The following is a 17458-nucleotide window of genomic DNA, read 5'->3' as shown; positions in this document are numbered from 1 at the left end:
ATGTTACAGTAGGAGACAGCCAGCATGCAGTGTGGTTAAAGTTGTTTTACCAAGAGAGTGGGAGGAGAAGATACAAAATGCTAGTTCAAATCAGTTAAAGGAAAAAGAAAGGGGGTGGAGAAAGAAGAGAGATAGGAAGATCTGTGATTCTTTCCCATTGCTTCCAAGAATGTAGGGGCTGGTCTTTACTGGCTACTAGTCTCATACTACAGTTTATGCCAGTCATCAGAACTTCAGCTATGTCTATGTCTTTCAGCTTCATGGGAAGGCTTGAGCAGCTTCTTTCAACATCTTATTGGCTGAGGGCAAGGCATAGAAAGTCTCTAATAGATTACAAGAGGTACATACAAGGTCTTCTGGATGGAGGTCCTAGGTCTTAAAAATGCTAGCCAGGCAAAAATCAGAGTAGGAAGTACCCTTTTCATAAGAGACAAGTACCTGGACAACGTGTTCCTAGGTGAAGGGTCAGGGTGCAAGCACTGTAAGTGAGGTGGGAGACTTGAGAAAGACTTTCTTCACTGGAATGTTCTAGGACAATGGCTTAAAAATTCATTCCAGTTCCTACTTTTCACAGTAGACGACAGGTTGTTACTTAAGAGATCTGTCTAGCAGTTTCTTCTTATTTAAATTCACCAAAATTGTGAGACAGCAGCTTCTCTGTTCCAAAGAGACATACTCTCTACATTAATAGTGACAACATGGGCCAACAAGTTGACTCAGCTAACAAGGTAGCTTTCTGTCAAGTCTGATGGCCTGATATTGATCCCCAGGACCCAAATGGTGACTTCCACATGCATGCACATAACTCCCTCCAACCAACCAACCAGCCAATCAATCAATCAATCAATCAATAAATGTTAAAAAAAAAAAGTGGCACAGTATTATGTGGTCACACTCTACTGGGGACTTGCAGCTCATCAACTTTTCAAGAGCTATCCCTTTCAGGGTGTAAGGGCTATCTATACATGTTGCTGTTGCTGTTTAGATAGTTTGGGTCTCTCCTATTTAGTCCTTTCAATTTGCACAGTCTCTCTCTCTCTCTCTCTCTCTCTCTCTCTCTCTCTCTCTCTCTCTCTCTATCTCACACACACACACACACACACACATACAAAATGCTGAAATGTATCACAGGCTGCTAAAATTTTGCAGATCCAAGTCAAACGAGGGGCATTTTCTACCCTGAGGGTGTGGGTGTATGACTGAATTAGCCACACTTGGGAAATTATTCAGAACCATCTTCCTAAATCAGATTGAGCCAATCTGGATTTTAAACATTTGCTGTGACTTTTTAGCAATTCATCTGTTTGTTTCTCAATATCTAGGCAGATTAAAGTCTTTTCATCTCGAACGGCTACACATTAAAATGAACGGAGAAAGACTGACTCCACAGTGTGTGTGTGTGTGTGTGTGTGTGTGTGTGTGCGTGCACACTTTTTTTTCTTTTTGTCACCAGTCAGATCACACTTTTCTTATTAATAGAAGAAAAAGAGCTCATATCAAAAACAATGAAGAAAACACAGAAGAACAAAGTTGTGCGTGACTGACAGCTGGTCGGTCTCTTCGGGAGCTGGCGGCAGTAACTCAGGACTCGTTGCGCAAATATGCCAAGCATGAGAGGGCTGAACTAGCAGACCCCGGAAGCTGGCACCACTTCATTCAGATTAGAAGGTTACTTCTGCCGGTCACGTTCCCACTGCCACGGTTTTCTGCTGATTTTCCTGTGAGTTGTGCAGAAGCCCCTCTGAAATCTACAATGAGTTTTTCTTCTCGAGAGATTTATTTTGGTTTTGTTGTTGTTATACTTAACATAACAGATGTTCCTGCATTTCTTTCACATAATACCACTGTGAGTCTCATGTTATCCTTAAAACCCTACAAAATTTCAGACAGCCCCTCTGAAATCACATTCTCTTCCTTTGAAACATTACCAGTAGGATGGCTCCCCTCCCCTTCTCTCTGGTCCTGATAATACATTAAAACGAAGGCCATACTAAAAAGGGACTGTTTACTACTGCTTTGTAATTCTGAAATTAAGTGCTGTTGAAAGATAATTACCCCAGTGGTAGAGTCAGAGTCCACAGATCTACTGGAAGGGAATAAAAACGTCCCTTCTGATTTTTTTCTCTTCTGCACCCAATTAATAAAAGAGGGCTATGAGGTGACAGTAGGATTCACTCCGAAGTGTTCTGAAGACAAGTCACAGGTCTGGTTTTAATCAGGTGTGGTCGAGCCACATCTGTCTCTATGCTTTGAGGAAGTGGTGCTGAGAGGCCCTTAACTTACAAGGTTTCAAGCCTCCTGCCTGAGTCACTTCCCTTGTCTTATCTTGGATGCACTTTCAAGAGTACAGGTATGTAGAGACTGGAGAGAATTAGTACCTTTACTGGGCTCTTTCTCCCCAGTGGGCAAAATATCAGCTTCTCATGATATTTGCTTTCTATCACTAAAGAGAACTATCTCGATTTAACCCCTCTTCTGTGGTCGGCTATAGACCTCCAACAAGGACAGTTCAACAAACAAGTCACCCATTTGCTTTTCTACCCAGGCTGGCCATCTCTCCTGGCTATGTACAAAGGAGGACACTAACACACCATCTCTCCTTATAACATCATTTCCCATGCCAAAAGGTCCAAGGCCTCAGTGTCCCCAGGTCAATTCCAAATGCATATTTTAACCATTCAATTAACTGGCCTTAATATCATGTCTCTTCCATACCCTCTGAGATATTCCTAAATCATACTGTCTATTCATGAGCCCATTTGGAGGAGCCCTGACATTTTCTTTTTGCCTCCCATGACTTTATACAGAGTCCATGTGGGCCATTCTCATGGCCTGTGCATTTCTGGCTCACAGCCTGTGGATAGTATTTCCGTGTAAGTTAAGATTTTTGTTTGGGTTGCCAGTGATTGAGAAATAACCAAACTAGACAAGTTAAAAAAAAACATAGAAATGGAATTGGTTCATCCTTGTAACTGAACCTAATGGGGTCATTGGCTTCAGATGAGGTTTGAGCAGAGTTTAAATGCTGTGCTTGAAATCTGCTTTTCCTGTCTCAGTGTCTCGGTTGTATACTTATCATGGTAAAATCATTCCGTAGCTGCACATGGGCACAAGGTGATTCTTGATAGCTCCCATGGCTTGCTCCACTGGAAACTGGGAAATCTGGGTAACATGTTCCCAGACAAAGCTCATGGACCACAGAGAAAATGGTGCTGACTGGTTTGATCTAAGCTACACATTCCAGGGTGAACACAAAGCACAAGGGAGAAATTCTGCAGTTAGAAATGCCAACTAGAAGCATTCTAGAATGCAAGAAGCTCCTTGCCTCACCCCAAAATAAGAAAACCCAGGAACAGAAATCGGCTTGCTTTCTTCAGGGCCAAATATTGTTTATGCATCTGGTAGGTGTTTCACCTGGACCCCAAGTGAGTGGCACCTACCCATATTAATTGTCAATCAATATCATCAACAACAGACACAAATAAAAATCATCTTAGAATTGTCTCATGAAAAGTTTACCTTGATTTCTTTTTTCCCCTTCAACGGGCAATTCTCCCTCGGAGGTTGTGTATGTGTGGATAGTGGCATTATATAGATGCCACTTGTTCTAACAGGTGCCTGAGGCTGCCAAAGCAGATGGCCTGGCAGATCCTGGCACTGCAGATGAGGTTTCCTTTTGCTGTGAAGACACTAGTCCCTGCAATTCTGCCTACTGTCCTCACCTCTGAGGCAGGCCCTTGAGTTCAGGTTCTCATTGCCTCTTTACAGATGTCTGGTTTCCTGAAATTCTGGCTCCTCTTTGATCCTCTGAGAAGAAAGCATTTATCTTTCTATAATGAAAGCCACTTAGAAGAGGGCAGAATACTGTAACTGGAGGATTCTAGATGATCAAATGCTAATGTATACATATTTCTTTAATTGGGCAATCAGAAAGGTGTGAAAAGAAAATGGCTCATGGCCTTTCTCTTCATGGGTGAGTTACAGGCACATACAAATCAATGTCCTGTGACCAGAATATGCATCACACTCACACACACACACACACACACACACACACACACGCCACCTCTTCCTCTTAGCTTTTATAACATCCTGATGAGACACAAGTGCAGTTACTTTATTAACTGTCTCCCTTTTCCTCAGATTCCATGAGCTTTTGACTATTGTTTTTGCCTTAGACCCAATCTTGAGCAAAAGCCCTCCTGTAGTTAGTTACAGGGCTCAGGAAGTAAATTTGAATGAATGAGTGTCTTGTCCTGAGCAAACCCTCTACCTTACTCACACTGTCAATGTGTCTGAGTGGAAATAGAGCAAGGTAATCTTTCTTGTATTTCTTTAACTATGAAAGAATCTGTGAACTTCTCTATAAATCATAAATTAGCATACAAAGTCACAAACTTCCTCTTCCATTTTCACACACTGTTTTGTTTGGCTATCAATATCACTCATTCCTCTCCTCCATATCCTCACCCTCTTATAATAAATACCCTTTCTACTTTCATGCCTCATAAAGCCTTTGACTATTTATGTAAGAGAAGATGATAAAGATGTACCAACCTGTGGGCATAATTCCTATAATCTGTAGCATTTTTACTGATTATTATTGATTCCTGCAGTCCTGAAGAATCTCATCAGTGGAGTCTGTAGGGAAGGTGTTATCCACCCTCATTCTTGTCTCTCTTAGGGGGAGGAAGACGGATCCACTCAGCCTTTCCAAAATACCCATGGAGAATCTTCTAGAAGCTAGATACTACTACAAGCCAGAGAAGCAAAGTGAGTAAACCTTGAAGTCTATTCTCTTGTAGCTCCTGAGAATTCTGTATCGAGTGCATATATGTGCAGACATGGTGTTTTTTGTTTGTTTGTTTTTAACCTAGGTCTGCCTCATTAAATATCCAATAATTTTGTGTCCTAGAAACTGGAGATCTAGTATCAAGGTATCAGGCTAGGGATATAGCTCAATGGTAGAATGCTGGATTATCATGTGAGAGAGCCAGGGTTTGATCCCAACACTATACAAATCCAAAAGGTTAGCAGGGGTGTATTCCATATTTCATAGTATTCTAGCTTCTTGAGGCTATTAGGAACCCTTGTTTGGAATTCAGACACTTTGGTCTAGCATTAGCCTCAGCCTCCTTCTCATACGGCCCTCCTCCCAGTGTCTCTGTGTCTCTGATCATATCCTTTTCCCTGCCCATGGCACCAACCATTGGATGGAAGTTGCAGACAACCCTTCCCTTTATGATAAAGTTTTGAGACATTCATTCCAAAGCTCTATTTACACATAAGTCAGGACTTGGGCTTACCTTGGGTATACAGGCTGTCAGTTCTGATTATCTGAGAGAATTTTCTTGAATTTTACCATTGAGATCTTAATATCAACTCCTGAGTTCTCAATCTATTTCCTGACATCTGCCTTCTTCCACATATGCTGTTCCTCAGACCATCCCAGTCTCACACACCAGATGTCCTGAAGCTGGGTGCTAAATGGTCTTCCTAGGTTCCAACAAGGAATGCCCTACTAACAAACCCAAGCCTGCCACCACTAAAGAATTGATCTAGCTCTCAGGAAGTAAAAGGGTGAAATAAAATTACCATCAACAGAAATCATCTTTAAACAAGTTTAATATCTGCATTGTCAAGGTTGAGAAATAACTCCAGAAGACATATCGAGGAATTAGGAGTTTCCAATGGATTTTCTGATTCTGAATGACCTTTATAAATTAAAAGAGGGGAGATAGGAATCAAGAGATATCCTTTCCAGTTGAGCCCTAGGAGGAAGACTGAGGCTGACAGATAGCCTGATGCTGAGATGTCAGAAAGACATCCACATCAGCTGGGACCTCTCACCTAATTCAGAGTAGTGATATTCACAAACACTGTCGATATTTCTGAGTTTACAATCACACCTTTGACTGTTGACTTAAAGCATCTAGTTTGGTTCAAGCTACTGGTGATGTTTACACTTTGGAATCTATTATGCATAGAAAAATTAGGGATTATCTTTGACCCGAGTACCACATATTCTTATGCAAAACTAAGTAGGGTTATTTATTCATTTAATCAATTCCATATGTTTGCTATCATCATGGACATGTTGAGCAGACCTGATTTCTGCTGAGGTCAAACCCACATTGTCCTGCGTGTGGGGATCACAAGTCTGATTGGGACACGGGTTCCCTGGTTGGCATTCAGGCCACATTAAGCCTCCCTGACTCCTGCCACAAGGGCATCTTTTCTTTTTCTACTTTAGCTGATGGGTCATCTGTCACTCAGAAACATAATCAAGAGTTTTCTTCTTTATGAAAATAAAACTCTGGGCCTCTGTGTGTGGGAAGATTTAACTCTGTATTTGCTTTTCAGCTTAATCTGGGAACAGAACATGGACACTGGGAAAGAAAGAGCTATGATCATGGCTACAGGTAAAAGTGTGACCCAGAGATTATATTCAGCTCTACAAATGACACATGCCAAGTTCAGTGCTAGTGTCCAGAGGATGAGTGAGACTCTAGTGAGAAAGGGAGAACTGTAAACTTCAGGAATTCACATGTGCATGCACCTACACAGGACACACACACACACATGCATACACATGCCTGCACATACACACCATAAATGTGGTATTCATGAGTATATAAAGGGGTCTGGGATAAGGAGCTTTGAGTTTGACAAACTAAGGCTATGACAGTGTTGATAAGAAGGAAAGAGAAGAACACAGGTAACTGTTACAGTCTAGGTGGTGTCTAGGGATTTCTATTGCTGTTATCCAAGGCAACTTGGGGGTGAAAAGGTTGATTTCATCTTACACTTCCAATAAAAATGTATCACTGAGGAATGTCAGGGTAGGAACTCAAAAAAAGTGGAGAACCTGGTAGCAGAGGACACTGCTTTCTGGCTTGCTCCCTCATGGCTCCCTCAGACTGCTTTCTTATACAATTCAGGACCACTTGCACGGCGGTGGACCTACTATGGTTAGGCCTTCCCACATCAATCACCAGTCAAGAAAATACCCTTACAGACCTGTGTAAAAGCCAATTTTATAGAGGCATCTTCTCAGTTAAAATTCCATCTTCCCAGATGCCTGGGTCAGGTTAGATTGACAAACACAACAAGAACAGCTGGTAGAAAACCATATGCACATGAAAAGCAAGATCAAGGGGGGAAGTGCAGACTCTGAGGTGTGCTCAGGCACCAGGGAGCTGTCTGTGTGGCCACAGTGTGGGACTTTAGGGTTAAGAACTGGGGACTAGGGACCACGTAGTGATTTGACAAGGAGCCAGTGGAAGGAAAGGACTGAGGTTTGAAAAAGCATATTCAGAAAACATGAATATGGAGTCCTTTTTGTTTACATGATATGGAGCCAGAAAAGATTTTGTCACAGAAATGTGCTATGACTTAGAAGAGAAGACACTGGTGGAGGCTGGGAGGTAATGAGGTGTGTGGTAATTGTCCAGGCTTTGGGGGACAAATGGGAGGGACTATGTAGAGATAGATGTTGAAGAGTTTAAACAAGACTCATCTGCCTGTGGGGACACAGTGGCCCATATACAGTTAATAAGGGCACATAGCTTGGAAAACTTTACTCAGAGCTCTGAATGCTCCATAAATATCTCTTTGAACATAAGTTCAGTTCCCACTCCATCAGCTTCTCTTTGCATACCATCAATCCATCATGTAAATGCCTGCTGGATTTCTTAGTCCTTGCAAGTTTTTTGCCAGGGACCGGAGATTCCAAGAGGAAACATGAATGACTTCCTGTGAGTGAAAATGATAAACTAAGGAAATTGTAAAGGGGAAAATAATCACCCTCTCTTGTGATTAGGCAAAAACAATTTCCTGACAACACAGATGGAATTTACTCTAAAGAACAATTTCTAAACAGGTCTACTTCCCCTGTATCCTTTCTTTTCCACTGCGTCTAGTGGGTGGTGGGCTAGAAGGAGGACTAAAGTGTTTAAGAACCACCATTAAAGGTAGGCTTTGAAAAAATTAAAGTCACAATCCCGAGTGTTTGTTTTTCCATATGAAGTTGAGAATTTTCTTTCGAGGTCTGTAAAAAAAAAAAATGTTTCAATTTTGATGGGGATTGCTGTGATTATATAGATTGCTTTTGGTAAGATGGCCATTTTCACTGTTAATATTACTAATCCATGAACCTGGGAGATACTTCCATTCTTCAATTTCTCTTTTCAGAGCCTAGAAGTTCTTATCACACAGGCCTTTCACTTGCTTGGTTAGAGTTACACCAAGATATTTTATATTATTTGTAGTTATTGTGAAGGGTGTTGTTTACCTGATTTCTTTCTCTGCCCACTTATCATTTGTGTAATAGTCAAGAAGCACTTAAAGAAATGTTCAAGTTCCTGAGACACCAGAGAAATGCAAATCAAAAGACCAAGAGGCTCCATCTTATACCCAAAAGAATGACTAAGATAAAAAACTCAGGCAACAGCACATGCTGACGAGGATGTGGAACACTCCTCCATTGCTGGTGAGAGTGTAAACTTGTACAACCACTCTGGAAATCAACCTGGTCTTTTCTCAGAAAACTGTAAATCATTCTACCTGAAGACCTAGCTATACCACTCCTGGGCATATACCCAAAAGATGTTCTAGTGTGCTATAAGGACACATGCTCCACAATGTTTATAGCAGCTTTATTCCTAACACCCATTGCTGGAATAACCTAGATATCCCCCCAACTAAAGAATGAATATAGAAAATGTGGTTCATTTACACAATGGAATACTATTCAGCTATTAAAAACAAGGACATCATGAATTTTGCAGGCAAATAAGTGGAACTAGAAAATAACATCCTGCACGAGGTAACTGTACTGTCTGGTTTTTATGTGTCAACTTGACACAGGCTGGAGTTATCACAGAGAAAGGAGCTTCAGTTGGGGAAGTGCCTCCATGAGATCCAGCTGTAAGGCATTTTCTTGGTTGGTGATCAAGCGGGGAGGACCCATTGTGGGTGGTGCCATCCCTGGACTGGTGGTCCTGGGTTCTATAAGAAAGCAAGTGAGCAAGCCAAGGGAAGCAAGCCAGTAAGTAACATCCCTCCATGGCTTCTGCATCAGCTCCTGCATCCTGACCTGCTTGAGTTCCAGTCCTGACTTCCTTTGGTGAAGAACAGCAATGTGGGAAGTGTAAGCTGAATAAACCCTTTCCTCCCCAACTTGCTTCTTGGTCATGATGTTTTGTCCAGGAATAGAAACCCTGACCCAGACCCAAAGGACATGCATGGTATGTACTCATTTGTAAGTGAATATTAGCCATAAAATTACAGGACACCCATGATACATCCCACAGACCCAGAGAAGTTAGAGAAGAACTAAGACCCAAGCAAGAATGTTTGAATCACATTTAGAAGGGGGAATAAAATAGTCATAGGAGGCAGAGGGAGGGAGCATAGTGGAGCATATATCCTTATTACATGCTGGGGAATCCTCTGGGTATATGCCCAGGAGTGGTATAGCAGGATCTTTTGGAAGTGACGTGCCCAGTTTTCTGAGGAACTGCCAGACTGATTTCTAGAGTAGTTGTACTAATTTGCAACCCCACCAGCAGTGTTCATAGCAGCCCTATTTATGATAGCCAGAAGCTGGAAAGAACTCAGGTATCCCTCAACAGAAGAATGGATGCAAAAAAATGTGGTATATATACACAATGGAGTACTATTCAGCCATTAGAAACAATGAATTCATGAAATTCTTAGGCAAATGGATGGAGCTGGAGAACATCATACTGAGTGAGGTAACCCAGTTTCAAAAGATCAATCATGGTATGCACTCACTAATATGTGGATATTAGCCTGGAAAACTGGAAGACTCAAAACATAATCCACACATCAAATGAGGTACAAGAACAGAGGAGTGGCCCCTGGTTCTGGAAAGACTCAGTATAGCAGTACAAGGCAAAACCAGAACAGGGAAGTGGGAAGGGGTGGGTGGGAGAACAGGGGGAGGGAAGGGGGCTTATGTGACTTTCGGGGAGTTGGGGGCCAGAAAAGGGGAAATCATTTGAAATATAAATAAAAAAAATATATCTAATTAAAAAAAGGAAAAGAAAAGAAACTGGGGAAAACCCTTGAGGACATTGGTACAGGGGGAAAGTTCCTGAACAGAACACCAATAGCATATGCTCTAAGATCAAGAATTGACAAATGGGACCTCATAAAATTATAAAGTTTCTATAGGGCAAAGGACACCATCAAAAGAACAAATAGGCAACCAACAAATTGGGAAAAGATCTTCACCAACCCTACATCAGATAGAGGGCTAATATCCAATATATACAAAGAACTCAAGAAGTTAGACCCCAGAAAACCAAATAACCCTATTAAAAATGGGGTACAGAGTTAAACAAAGAATTGTCACCTGAAGAACTTTGGATAGTGGAGAAACATCTTAAAAAATGCTCAACTTCATTAGTCATCAGGGAAATGCAAATCAAAACAACCCTGATATTTTACCTTACACCAGTCAGAATGGCTAAAATTAAAACTCAGGAGACAGCAGGTGTTGGCGAGGATGTGGAGAAAGAGGACACTCCTCCACTTACATCTTTTCTAACTGACACCATCCCCTCCCACCTTCCCAGACAGACACTGAAAGTCAGACTTCTTCAGCATCACCAGCATTGTGAGGGAATCTTTATTTCTTCCCTGACCCTAACAGAACTTCCAGAGAAGATGCTTTCTCCTTCACAACCTCACAGCATGAGGTAAGTTGGCAGACAACTGGCCAGAGTAGGGTAATTTTCTTCTACCTGTTGCTTCTTTAACATTAGGAGAACATGAAGATGGGGAGAAAGGAATGAAAAGTGTAACTGGGGTAGAATTAGAGCTCATGGTGCACACGTAGTCACACGTGCATATGTGCATGCTCACCACTTCAACCATTAGCCAAGCAAACAATTCTGCACGATTTCGGGGAATCCCCAGAAGCCACTGATTGCATGGATGTTGGAACTGAGAAGAAAAAAAAAGCCTCTTTGCTGGAACCAAACTGCTGAGCCGAAAGACCTTAAAAGAGCAAGACAAACTCCATAGATGGCAGCAGCAAACACAGCACAGATACACCTTGCTACTGTGCAACTCCCATTAGTAGCAAAGGGAATTACACAACTCTTCAAGGGGTAGAATCTCTAGTAAGGATAAAAACCAAACTCTCTCACTCTATAAGACATATTCCATACACTCCCTCCAAAGAAAATATCCTGAAGTACCTTTAAAATGTCAGTAGAAGCAAAATTGTCATCAATAAAAACTGAGCGCAGATCAAATATTTGTTTCAGATGAAATGCAATTCAAACTTAAAGTGTCAAATGAATCAACAGAGGCCATTCTGAGATAGGCAAACACAACAGCATTTAATACTGCTTCTTTCTTCTACTTTTCTCCAAATAAGCAAATAAATGTCTTTGAGTTGATAAAAAAAAAATCACAGTAGAGTATGTGTATTTTGTCAAGTAGTTTTGTCAAGATGAATTTAGAACTACAGCATATCTTAAATATGTATCAATCATAGAATTTAAAGTTAAAAATTAAAATACAAAGAATGAGAGAAATTTAAAAACAACCAGAAATTGATAAATTAATATTGATTTTGAACACTTTTAACATGCTGCTCTGGATGCTTGTCTGCCAAATGCCAAGAAAAAAAACTTGATTGTTTGTACAATAAACTAAATAAAGTGCAATCTGTGGTCCTAGATCCTGTATCCAAAAAATAGCAGGCAATGTAACACAACTTTAATTTAAATGTCTGTCTTTTATGCATATAAGAGTGTTATAAAGTACATATACAAAAATTAAGAGTTATCTCTAACTGGTATGATAACTTGGGGAAGGAATGTCTTTATTGTTGTTGATGCTGCTGTTTGGATTTTTCAAATCTTTTCAGAACTGTAGATAATTTTTGCCGTCAGAAATAAGAACTAAAAATTGTAAAGGAATTTAGAGAACATTCCTGAAGGTGCCTTTTCTCAGTTCACCACCCCTCAGTACAAACAGTTTTACTTTACTTCCTTTCATCCTTTCTTCTTTTTTTCTTTGCATTTGGCACAGGAGGCACATGAAAGTTGTGTAGAACATTTTGCCAGCACACCTGCACTGGAGGCTTAAGTTGTTTCCCACTTTATTTATTATTATTATTATTATTATTATTATTATTATTATTATTATTGTGTGTGTAACAGCCAATTGAATTTGGGAAATTCTTTGCTTTCGTCTGATGCAGGAAATTTTTCAAAGATGCCAATTTCATGGGGGCTGTTCTTTCCTACTAGATCCAAAACAACTTTTTTTTCACAACAGTAAATAGCCACCCAAGATAAGAACACTGACTGGCTTTTAGTCATGAAGCAGCTTGCAGGTGGATGGCAAAATCCAAGCCTAGGGAAAATTCTTGGGGTTGCTGGACTTCTGCAGGATATCATATGGCATAACCAATAGTGTAAGAAAATTCCAGAGGCTGAGGAAGTAGTAATCAGGGGAGAGAGCTGAGAACTCTCCTCCTCACACTCTATTCCTTTGTGACTGATCTTTAACAGAAGAAAGGAACAGGTGCAGGGGGAGTGTCCCTCAGAATATACTGAGTGAATTCAACATCTTTTCAGCCCACACCAATAAAAGGAGCTGGAGGCAGGGCACATTCAAAGGCAGAAAGAAAATAACACGATGGAATATTTCTGAAAAGATTTAAGAACAAAGATCCTCTCCCCCACCCCCACTCCATTTACCCTAGCAGAGACTCAATACAGGTGGACATTTAGAAAATGCTAAACTCTTCATGCAGATTTGTTTTCCTGACCTGACCACAGAGATTAAGGTGTATGAGATATTTATTGACAACTGATGTCAGCAAAAGCATGCAAAGAGAAGTTACTTGTTTCTTTAGCCTAAGGAGTTTGCTTTGGATTTCCAAAGCAAATTTATATTCTGGAATATATGGAAGAAGTTGATGAGTAAAAGAAACTATTGTGTCTAGCTTATAAGGTGGCTTCAGTCATATATTCTACCAACGTAAAGTATAAGTTTCAATAGCCACTTGAATATCCACAAGACATTTATCTCAGCTTGATCAATTTGCCTGGTTTTTTTAAGCTACCTGAGACAGATACCTGGATGAGTTGCACACTGAGTCAGGTCTAGCATTACATCAGTGGCTCCCAACTGGCTCAGCTACAAGGACATTTTGTTAAACTTTATAATCTATCTGTGATATGGTAACAGTTGCTAGAAGTGAGGATCAGAGGACATGCTAAGCCTGCACTCTTACTACTGAGCTATACCATACCATCAGTATAATAGTTATATGTGTGTGGAGAGGTGTGGAAGCCAGAGAAGGATGCTGGGTATCCTGTCCTATCACAGCCTAACTTTTTTTTTTTTTTTTTTTTTTTTTTTGAGACAAGGATTCTCACGAGGCATGGAACCTTATGCCTGACTATAAGCTCCCAGGATCTATACCCAGTGCTGGGGTTAGAGGCATTCACAAACACACCAGCTTTTATGTGGGTTATGGGGATTTGAACTCAGGTCCCCAGGCTTATGCATCAAGTACTCTTCTTATACTGAGACATCTCTCTGGCTCCTAATAGTCACTATTTTTAATTCAAAATTTTTGAAGGGATATATCAAGACTATAGGCTACCTTGGATAATAACAATTTGATTATATTCAGCACAAACACATTAATAGATAATTCAAAAAGAAATTGAAAGGGCCAACTACGGTGGCACATGCTTTTAATTTTGGCACTCTGGAGGTAGAACTGGGCAGATCTCTGTGAGTTCAATGCCATCCTGGTCTTACATAATAAGTACGAGGCCAGCCAAAGCTATATAGTGAGGCTATGTCTTGAAAAAGATGCAATTGCCCAATATATAGTAATGTGGACCCTTCCTGTATCTTAATCTGCTTCCTGGCCACTATGAAATAAGCAGGTGTGTTCCACCTTATGAACATGAATTGAAACTTTTGAAATAAATTAAATGTTCTTTGTATTGGCTATGGAAAGTCAAATAGCACATCCTCCTTAATACAAGATCATCCTTCCCTGACTCACTGAATTACATGAAACTACATGCCCTAACCTATAAAAGAGAAGAAATGTTGTGGATGGGCCTGGTGCTGTTCTTGTGAACCAATGAACAAAGGAGCCAATCACTGGGTGAGTAGGTGGGACTTCCAGGTTGGATGGAGGAAGAGAGGAAGCAGGGACAGCATATGGGTAAGATGTAGCTGCTGGAGTTTCTTGGTATCATAGCGGGTCCACAAGGATTTGCCACCAGAGGAATCAGATTTTAATAAGGCTTACAAGATTAGGTTTTAGTTGTTATGCCCAGAGATTGAGCTACCGTTGTTTCTGAACTAAGTTTGTGTTGAATTTTCCTTCATGCGGTGGCTCGTCTGGGTTTAAGAGAGAAAGGTATAACAGTGGCAAAGTGTGGGTTTGCTAGATGTACAACCCAAAGACCATGGGAGATTTGAAGCACGGGGTTGGTGTAGTAGTGACCTGCCAGTGGTAACCTAGTGAGCTGGGTGGAGAGATTGTGGAGTTCGGAGTCAGAGAGTCTCCAAGAGATAAAAACAAGTTGGCTATTGCCTGCAAGTGCATGGCTGTCCAGGCTGCCAAGGGGCAGAGTTGGAGGCATGAGTGTGGGAATGTGTCAGTTTGATCTTTTTTACTCTTTCTTGCAACACAGAAACATGCACAATTTCCTGCTATTTCATAGTTTAGCCTCTAAATATATTGATAGTGCTGAGATAAATATCTTATAAACATTAAAGGGGCTGGTTGGGATTCATATTCAACCTAGGTATTGTGTATTACTGGAAGCTTTAAGAGCCAAATATATAGTTTAAATTTTTTCTTTCAGCAATCACTGGATGTTTGAAGTTCCATCTACCAATTTGACTGGGAACACAGGAAAAGACCTGGAGGATGGACACCAAACCACTCAGGCCAAATGAAGATGATTTAGAAGCACTAGCTAGAAATACTCCTGTGTTGTGCTAAGATGTTAGTAATGCTTGTTACTGCAGCATTGGTAGCCGGACATTGACTTACACAGTTCCTTAGTATGGATAGCTATTCCTTCTTCATGGTCAGATCCTCCAAGCCACTGCTCAAATGGTATTTCCCCCAAATTGCTTTACTCAATTCATTGAAGATCTCCTTTGAGATTTCTAGGGCCCAACAGAAGATTCCCAAATGTATTTCAAGACACATCTACCATTGCCCATGGCTCTAGATTCTTAAATCTTTAGATATGTTCTACTTTAGCCAGAAAGGCTTTTGATTGACAATTTAAATCCATCTTTTGAATGCAGGGAAGAAATCATTAACACCGAATATGGGAAAGAGGAAGGAGAGACTGCATGCCGTTGTGATAGAAATTATATTTGAGAAGAGGGGCCTGACCATTGCTTTATGTTCAGCCAACATCCTCTCGGACTCCCACCAGACCTTCTAGACTGGATCATTTTACCTGCACACCTACCCTTGATTTAGTCTATTTTTCTTTCCAGATATTCTTATCCCTATTCCCATGGACATGCCATTGGCATGTCTAAAGCCCATTTTAAGAGCTTATCTTGCCGTGATTAGATTCTAATACTACCTGCAATAGACTCAGTAGATTGAGGAAGGATAGTTTTCTTTCCTGGAAGGACTGAGAACCCCAGGGTATCCATTAGAGTCTCTTTGAAGTCACCTTTGAAACCTTTTAGTGCCCAGCAACTAACTAAAAGAACTTAGATCATGCTCTCTGGGGACAAGAGTCTCTGGAAAAAAATAGAAAGACCATATTTTTGTTTGGTTGTCTGTGGTCTTGGAATAGCTGGTGATCAATTTTTTACTTAAAATATTTTATACTAAAAAATTGAAAATAGAATTATGGCCTTCATTTCTCTCTAACTTCATTACCATATTCCTGGACCAAACCTATAATCTCCATATTAATTTGATTGTCCTTCATATAAAGACATTGGGTACATGGTGAATTACCACAAATTTCACATTTTTGGTAGAGTACATCTTTCTTATAACCCCATCTCTGAGGGTCAGGCTTCTATTCCAGCTTAGATGGGCTCTGTGCTCTAAAGAGTGTCCTCAAGATACTAATCAAGTGCAGCATTGTAGGGGATTGCCAGGACAGAGAAGCGGGAGGGGGTTGATTGGGGAATGGACAGAGGGAAGAGGGCTTATGGGACTTATGGGGAAGGGGGAACCGGGAAAGGGAAAATCATTTGGAATGTAAACAAAGAATATAGAAAATAATACTAATACTACTACTAATAATAATAATATACTGATCAAGTTGTTTTTTTCCCCCTTGAGGAGCTCAGAGTATTGAGTCATGTGACTGTTGGTGCATGGGTTGAGACCCTGTTTTATATGTCTCAGCAAGAGCTGCTCTCAGCTGCCAGCAACCATCTGCCATTCCTGGCCACAAAGCCCTATGAACCACTTGTACTTGGAATACTTCTGACACCAATGTGTGTGTGGAATTTTTCCTTTACACTGACTGTTACAGCTTGACTCTGAAGTGTTTCCCACAAGCTCACATTTCAAGTGACTTTTCTCCAGCTTGTGGCAATGTATTGGAGGCTGTGGACTATCTCTAGGTAGGTCACTAGTTATGGTTATACCTATCCCTATTTCCAAGTTGTGTTCTCTGTTTCTTGGTCAGCCACAGTGTGAACAGTTATAGCATTATGATGTCACCACCACTAATAGATGGTGATGTTCCCATACCTATATCTTTCCCAGAATGCTGAACTGAAATCCCTCTATTCTATAAGGCAAAATGAATACTTTCTCCATTGAACTGTTTTTGACAGCAATGATGGCCATGGTGATGCAAAAATAAGGCTGTCCAATAATTTTATTTGCTCTGACGCCATCTACTTTGGGACATTAGTAGATTCCATCAGTTGAAGGCACAGTTTCACATGGTTGTTCCATCCCAGAGATCAATCACAAGTCCAGGCCCATTGTGATTTGGAACTAATGAAATATAAAGTCTGGGAGTTCCCACCACACCCTTGTCAGTTTTAATAGTTTGATTGACTGAGCTTAGCAAAGTACTTCATTCACATCCACTGGTCTATTTTAATAGATGAATATAAACACTAATGTGCAGAGCCATAAAGTGCGTGGTCAGCAAGGGATCAAAGGAAAGGAAATACCACCCAGGAACATCTACTGAACCTGGATTCCTTCATCAAACCAGAAACCTATCAAGTCCTGTGAAAAGCTCTATCAGATTAAATTCCCCAGCCCTCTGTTGCCTTTCCAAAGGTTTAGAAATCAGTGACCCTTTAATAAGTTGGTTGTTCTGATTATGAGACCCATCCTGAGACTAACTAGGGGTTCTTCTCTAAGTCAACCCATTGCAATGAATTCTGGAGCAAAGAAAGACAGTCCCTATGAAAACAAAGACAC

The 17458-nt window shown here is 40.7% G+C and overlaps 1 long non-coding RNA gene across 4 annotated transcripts in view; it reads left to right on the top strand.

Moving 5' to 3' along the window:
* Nucleotides 1-16161, top strand: part of LOC127685378 (uncharacterized) — a 57224-nt gene extending 41063 nt beyond the window's left edge. Inside the window, exons 2-6 of one of the 4 annotated variants that reach the window (XR_007977863.1) lie at nucleotides 4685-4773; nucleotides 6364-6422; nucleotides 10605-10727; nucleotides 14889-15031; nucleotides 15343-16161. This is a non-coding gene — a long non-coding RNA (uncharacterized LOC127685378). Of the gene's footprint in view, nucleotides 1-1503; nucleotides 1721-4684; nucleotides 4774-6363; nucleotides 6423-8332; nucleotides 9234-10604; nucleotides 10728-14888 lie in introns of those variants that run through there. The other 3 variants (XR_007977862.1, XR_007977856.1, XR_007977861.1) reach the window with 3 other exon arrangements.
* The last annotated feature ends 1297 nt before the right edge of the window (nucleotides 16162-17458 follow it).

The sequence above is a fragment of the Apodemus sylvaticus genome, chromosome 1 (assembly GCF_947179515.1).
Source record: "Apodemus sylvaticus chromosome 1, mApoSyl1.1, whole genome shotgun sequence".
In the NCBI taxonomy this organism is placed as follows: domain Eukaryota; kingdom Metazoa; phylum Chordata; class Mammalia; order Rodentia; family Muridae; genus Apodemus; species Apodemus sylvaticus.
The sequence above is the reverse complement of the archived record's forward strand: the minus strand, read 5'-3'. Positions and strand labels throughout refer to the sequence as shown.